Below are 7883 nucleotides of genomic sequence, written 5' to 3' on the forward strand. Positions count from 1 at the left end.
ATCAAAACTAACAGTTTAGGACTTGCCTGATTGTCCAGGGGTGAAGAATTCACCTGGCAATGCAGGGGACATGAATTTGATCCCTGGTCCAGGAAAATCCCTGTCACAGGGCAACTAAGCCCAAGTGCAGAACTACTGAGCTCACGCTCTAGAACCTAGGAGCCACAGCTACTGATTCCCAAGCACCCCAGACCTGCCCTGCAACAGGGGCAGCTACCACAGTGAGAACCCTGTAGACCACAGCTGGAGAGCAGACCCTGCTGGCTGCGACGAGAGAAAGCCCAGCGCAGCCAAAAACATTAAAAAAATAACAGTTCAAGAAAGAGATTCAGTGCACTGAAAGATCTACAATGTGCTCAGTGAACATGTCTTTCTCTTTGCAAAGAAATAGTTTGGCGATGGAAAGAGAAGATCGATTTGCAGATCAGGGGTCTGTGATCCTCTTCAAAGCGGTCAAGGTGATGTTTGGATTTTTTTTCCCCCAAATCTGATGCTGGAAATCCCAAAGTGAAGCAAAATTAATTGTGAGTGGAGGGAAGAAAAGAACAATTCTAATAGCCCTTCCATTCCAGGGAGACAATGAAGCAAGTTAATAGCATTCAGGGGTTAAAAATAATTCCATTTACCATCTGCCCGCACAGTCTATATAATGACAGACCGAGATCTAATTTTTTAAAAAACTTCCTACATTAAAAAATACTTCAGAAACATCTATCCAAACAACGGATTAGAACTTGATTAAAAAATAAATAATTGAAACACCAAAAGCTCACTGAGAGATGAGGTGCTGTGTGGAAATGCCTTCCCATTGAAACAGAGCCCGTTGTGATCAGCACAAGGTTTGCTGCTGAATGAAACTACTGAATATTTTAATTTTCAATTTGTAAGGAAAAGTTATTCACTCTTACTCACAGGTCTATTTTAACCCCAGAGTGACAGCAACTGGGAAAATGCATTTGTAAGATGCCTAAACCAGAGTGCGGTCTTAGGTTCCTGGGGACCAGCTTCTGAGATGGAAGGTCACACACAGGGGCTTTTGGGGGGAAGTGCTCTCACATACCCGCTTTGAGGGCTGAGGGAGGCAGGATGGCGTGTACGGAGAAGCTGAGCTGGGATGCAGCTGCAGAAGGAGCCTTAGTGATGCCAGAGGGAGACGGCAAGTGGACATGGCCCTTCGGAGACCCTCACAGAGGCAAGGGGGCCAGGCCTTCGTGTCCTTACAGAAGCCCATCTCCAGATGCCACTGGAAATTGGCTGTAACCTTGCTGAGGCATCGCCCTTTGGCCGAGGGCCATTCCTGAGCAGGACTCACTGGTGAGTAGATTTGCAGAAGTCAGGCAACCCTTCCGACTACCTAAGCAGTGAATGCTTCCTTCCTGAAGGGGAGACCCCCTAGATCTATCACAGCTCATTCCGCAAGCCCTCCAAATCCAATTCCAATATACATTGATTTTGTCTCATGTGGGAATGCATGCATGCTAAGTTGCTTCATTGGTGTCCAACTCTTTGTGACCCCATGGACTGTAGCCCACCAGGCTCCCTTGTCCATGGGCTTCTCCAGACAAGAATACTGGAGTGGGTTTCCATGGCCTCCTCCAGGGGCTCTTACCTGCATGTGATTCAGGATGATCCCTTTTTCTGGGGGAGATGTTAAGAAGAAGGAAGGTTGTTGGGATGGACCCCAGCCCCTGCCACTACAGCTGATACCACTGTCTCCCTCCCAGCTATCCTTTCTAGAGCATCACAGCTAGTCAGGGTAGCTCACCTGTGGGGGTGAACCAGTTCTCATCTCTGAGGACTCCGAGCCCTCAAGGGGTGACCTTGAGGACATGGCCATGGTGGTAAATGACCAAAGTCAAGCCATAGCTACTCTCCTTGTTCTTTTAGCTTCAAAATGTGGCCAGGGAATCCCAAGGAACAGCCTAGCGAATCGCGTGGGTGGATGCGGCTGTAACGAGGCAGCAGCTGAATGCAATTCTCACCATGTCCCCTGATAGGAGCAACCTCTCCCTGAACACCAGGGCCCGAGAGACTAAATGTGCAATGACGAGGAACACAAATTCCCGAAGCAGGTCATTGAGAGTAATGGTAAATGGGCCCGGCCTCCTTACGATCCTTGTTTTATGGACCAATCAATTCCACCTATTGGGAGCACAGCACTATATAACAGACATTGATTTAATGCCACCCAGTCCTCCCAGGGTATCATCTCCAGGCTGTCACCTTAGCTGTGTCTTCCAAAGGCTCTATTACACAGGTGGCTTCAGGATGGTGTGTTTCTGTGCAGGTCAGCTCCAGTTGCTACTAAATGGGATTCTTGGTCCAGGGTCACATTGTGTATAATGCCAGTTTATCAAATAACCTACAAACCCATGGATGGCAGTTCGGACTGAGTCCATTTAGGCAGGAAAGGGAAAGGTGTTTCCTGGAATACGTATTAATTCTGGTCAATGCCATTGGCAGATTGAAAGGGATTCCATGCCATCAAGTTGCTAACAAGTAACTGGTTGGTCAGGGAAGGATGTAGCTTTGCAGTCTCAGAGTTGGAGTCTGTGCTGCCAGGTTGGATATGTAGCAATGGTAATGCACTAAGTCTGTTCTCAATGATCAGGATGCTATATCAGCATCTTTTATAGCATCAGCCCTGCCTGCAGAGGTCACTGAGACTCTCAGGGAAGAGGATGTCACTGTCACCAGTTCATTGCTTACAGCCTTAGTAACCAGAGCATCCTCCGGGTGCCCCTATAAAACACAGTGAATCAGTAGATTTTCCAATTACACAGAGCATATCCACTGTGGCGTGCCTGCTTCTTGGAGAATTTTGATCCCTTTCTCCAGTGTCAGTCAAGGCACTGCTCACATATATCCTCCACTTAGCATGGCCATTGCTTTCCGAAGTTTCTAAGAGCCAACTGAGAGAGTGTTAATAAACCCTATATGTCAGGAGAGTTCTTTCATGTGGAGAAATGCTCCTTTATCCATCCTCCTAATCCAGGCCCTTCAGAACTCAATCCCATGTGTACTCTTCCACTTCTGCTAGTATTTATTGGCTAAGACCTTCATCTTCTTCAGTGTGTTTTCCCTTGACTCCCTTGTCAGAACCAGCACTTCTCCTGCAGGGTTTTATTATGACTTGACTTGAGCTCTGCTGCTGCTGCTGCTGCTGCTGCTAAGTTGCTTCAGTCACGTCCAACTCTGTGTGACCCCATGGACAGCAGCCCACCAGGCTCCTCGGTCCACGGGATTCTCTAGGCAAGAACACTGGAGTGGGTTGCCATTTCCTTCTCCTCAGGGGTCAGCAAACTTTCTTTGTAAAGAGCCAGTCTGGTTTTAGGCTCTGTTGAAACGATTCAAGTCTCTCACTCTGGCATGAGAGCAGCCACAGATAAGATGTAACGGAATGAGCAGAGCTGTGTTTCAATAACACTTTGTGTACAAAAAAACAGACTACAGGCTAGACTTGACCCATAGGATGTAGTTGCTGATCCCCATTCTGGTTACTGGTCTAGTGTCCAGGGATGGAGGCAGGGGTGGATCTTGGCTTGGGAGCTGGTGTCATGCTGATGGTGGACAGGCTGCTGCCTCATCTTCAAGTAAGGGGGCAGAGCTAACTTTTCATGGGGAGGAGCAGGCCCAGGGGGTTCAAGGGCATTTGGAGATTCCAGAGTTTTAATAGTGCATGAACACAGCTGTCTGCATCTCAAGTCTCAGCATCTCATTTATTCCCAATTAGGGCCTTGACCTTGGCATAGCAGACTTCCTGGGGTTGAAAAATTCAAACTTCTCTGGAGCTCTGTTGGCCTCCTAATTAAGTCCAAGGTTGAATGCTGGCATTTTTTTTCTGCCTCTGGCTGCAGGAGATGGGAGTCTCTCTATAAACCTCCAAAGCCTTTTGGCTCTCGCACTTAGCCTTAGATTGGTGATTAATCACTCCAGGCTTTCACTGCTTCCTCTGTCGTTCTACAAGACTCAGCAACAGCCATGTAATTCCACTGCGCCTACGCTTATCACTTGCCTTGAGCCTCTCAGATGTCCAGATCCTGCACCCGTCTATGCATTCCCTCCTGGCTGTCTCACCACAGTGAAAGTTTTAACAACTGCAGGGCTACAGAGTGCTGGGGGCTAGCTGTTCTCCACCCACCCCCAGAGACGGTGTTCTCATTGACTGAGGTCAGCTTGCCAATGAACGTGCAAACATGCATCCTAAGTCACTTCAGTTGCGTCCAGTTCTTTGAAATCCTACGAACTTAGCCCGCCAGTTTCCTCTGTCCATGGGATTCTCCGGGCAAGAATGCTGGAGCGGGTTGCCATGTCCTCCTCCACAGGATCTTCCGAATCCAGGGATCATACCTGCATTTCTTACATCTCCTGCACTGGCAGGCAGGTTCTTTACCACGAACGCCACCTGGGAAGCCCCATGGTTTTTCCACTAGTCATGTTGAGAGTTGAGCCATAAAGAAGGGTGAACACCAAAGAATTGACACTTTCAAATTGTGGTGCTGGAGAAAACTCTTGAGAGTCCCTTGGACTTCAAGGAGATCAAACCAGTCAATCCTAAAGGAATATTCATTGGAAGGACTGTTGCTAAAGCTGAAGCTCCAATACTTTGATCACCTGATGCCAAGAGCCAACTCATTGGAAAAGACCCTGATACTGAGAAAGATTGAAGGCAAAGGAGAAGGAAGTGGCAGAGGATGAGATGGTTAGATAGGATCACTGACTTCATGGACATGAATTTGGGCAAACTCTGGGAGATAGTGAAGGACAGAGAAGCCTGGGGTGCTGCAGCCCATGGGGTGAGAGTTGGACATGACTTAGTGACTGAACAACAATAAGCTGGTGACCTGGCTCCAGATCTCACGTAAGAGCTTTCTGGGACCTTTCCTGCCACCGTTAGTTTTAGTTATGCTTTCTTGAACATACTCTAAGATGGAGATTTACATTCAGGGCTTTTTTTTACTGGGGAGTGCCTTGGGGATCTTTACCTATAAGGAGGTACAAGAAAAAGGAACCCACAGTGGGAGAAGTTGAACTATGATGCAGTTGCAACGAAGGCCTCAGACAGTCCCATGGAGAGCTCTGGGGCTGGGGAAGCTGTCAGAGTTGACCTAATCTAGGCAAGGGGACCAGCTGCTGGATGCAGAGGAGGTGTGGCCTTGGGCAGGGCAGCCTCCTTCTGCTAAGGGCTACTCCCAGAGACAGGCTCAACAGTGAGATATCAGAGGCCAGCTCTCCTGGCATCTGGGGGAGTGCCTCAGTCCTGGAGGGGAGATTAGGCAGCACACCACAGTATCCACTACAGCACATAATTGAACCGTTGAACACGTGTATCCATGGTAACGAAACCAGATAGGCATCCATGAGCCCAGGTTTACTGTCATACCCTAGTTACTACAGATCTTGGGAGAAGCCCTGGGGTCAACTAGATGCTGTGATTGTAACTGCTGTTCCTGAAAGAATTCTAGGTAATGAAGGCAATGAAGTATCAGTGGTTTACTGTCCAACAGAAACATTAAAGTCCACTTTTGAAGGGTAAACTTAGAGGAAAGAAAGAGGGAGGGAGGGAGGAAGGAAAATAAAAGGAGAAATATCAAGTCTTCCCACCTCACTGCAGAGGCGATGTCTACTGAAATTTACATCTGTAGTTTAAAAAGTAAGTATTTCTGCTCCCTTCCTTTCAACAAACATTTGCTGCATTTTGACATGGTCCAGGAGGGGACATTTTAATACCACGATGCTAAATTTTTACATGACAGGGAAACCTGGCATGCCACAGTTCATGAGGTTGCAAACAGTTGGACATGACTTAGCAACTAAATAACAACAACAAAGGGATGCCTCAGTTTCCCCACTTGGATAATTGGGGATATTACCTACCTCCTGTATTTTCTGTGAGAACATGATGGTCTAACACATCTAAAAGTACACACGGCACTACCTGGCACATAATCAGCTTTGTTTCATTGCTATGAATGTTTACATATTATATATTCTTATGTTTATATTGTGAAAAACTCCCCCATGCTTCAAGATGAACAAAAAGAAGACACTACAAAATTATCCACATAGACTTCCTTCATTGAATCAGAAATAGGAAAGACAGCTTGGAAGGGGACTCACGCTTCAAGCATAATAAATGTTAGAGTAGTTCCCATTTGCTGTCAGTTTCATATTCCCATCACCAGTACTAAGAAGAAAGCAAATCTCTTCACAAAGACTAAAATCCCTTGCTTCCATAGAGTCTTATTCTCCACATCTGCAGATGCTGGCTTTAGAAAATGGATGCTTTTGGTCAGGGCAACATATCTGAAACACATTACTCCAGGTGAAGATGGTATTTGCTGATGGAATATCAAATATGGTCATTAACAATGAAATATCGTGGACTAACATAATAATGAACTCCTTGGATTTAGAGGTCTTAGTCAATAAAATCAAAATTGTAGATTTCCTTAACAAACAGGCTTGATGTTTTAGTGTAGTTTAGTGCTTTTCATGTATTTGTAGGTCTATGCTAAATGAGCATTCTTTTCCTCCAAAGAAATGCATCATGTTTTCTCAGGAAATAGTTTATAATAAAAGGTTGCTTGAAAGAGTTGAAAGAAAGTTTGACTCTGCTGAGTTGTGTAGTGAGTACCAAGCCCAGCGTGGAGATACTGGTTTTCCCGTGCTGTCAGTTACTGATGTATACCACAGAGGAGTCACGTGTCACCACCCATATCACCCGGGCTCTTGTATGTAACCCAGATGCGAGGGAAGAGGTGGGTGGTGGGAATTGATCTGTTTAGAGTGTCACCAAAGCCTGAAATTTCATGACTCAAGCAGCACAGCTGATAAAAAGCACAGTGATGAGCAGTAAGACCCTGGCAGCCATGCCTGAGATTCCTGCGCTGTACGATGGGAATAATAACTGCATCTACTTGATAAGAACATTGTAAAAATTAAGTAATATAAATAACATATGTAAAGGCCTTGCCCTTGAAGCCATATTGACAGAAAAACTGCACCACAAGTTGACAAGTGGAAACCAAAACAGCAACTGGGCAAAACATGTGGTGGTAAAACAGAAAAGTGTGCTAATCACTGTTTTACACTACTGTGAACCCAGTGCTGTAAAACAATTTTTTTTTTTTTTTTAAATGCTCACAGACTCTACGAGTCAGGAATTTGGGGAAATCTCATTTGGGCAGTTTTGGGGTGGGATTGGTCATAAGGTTGTGATCAGATATCAGGGGACGCTGCAAGCCCTTGAAGGTCTGATGGTGTGATATGCAAGATGCTGACCTTGGATGCTGCTGGCAGTTGGTGTTGGCCGCCGAGTGGAACCTCAGCTGGGACCATCAACCAAAGCACCCACAGTGACCTCTCCACATCACCTGGGCTTTTGTACAGCCTGACCTCCAGGGGAGGTGGGGGTCAGACTTCTTCCGTGGTCAGGAGCCAAGAAAGCAACGTGGGAGCCAAACTGCACTATGTGATTATCCATGGAATTGGCAGCATCACGCCCGCCGCCTTTTACTGGTTATGAGCAAGTCATCGAAGGCCAGCCCAGTATCAGAGGAAGGGGAGGCAGACCCTACCTCTCCATGGGAGCGGGGTCAAAGAATCCTCAGGCATGTTGTAAGGTTGCCAAACAAAGTTAATAAAAAAAATATTCATTTTTAGTCTCTACTGTCTCTAAAAGGGCTTCCCTGGTGGCTCCTTGGGAGATCAGGGTTCAATCCCTGGATTGGGAAGATCTCCTGGAGAGGGGAATGGCAACCCACTGCAATATTCTTACCTGGAGAATCCCATGGACAGAGGAGCCTGGTGGGCTACAGCCCATGGGGTTGCAAAGAGTTGGACACTATTGAGTGACTAACACACACACTCTCTCTTAAAAT

The sequence above is a fragment of the Moschus berezovskii genome, chromosome 18 (genome assembly GCF_049115385.1).
Source record: "Moschus berezovskii isolate FMDL1 chromosome 18, NW_MosBer_1.0, whole genome shotgun sequence".
Taxonomy (NCBI): domain Eukaryota; kingdom Metazoa; phylum Chordata; class Mammalia; order Artiodactyla; family Moschidae; genus Moschus; species Moschus berezovskii.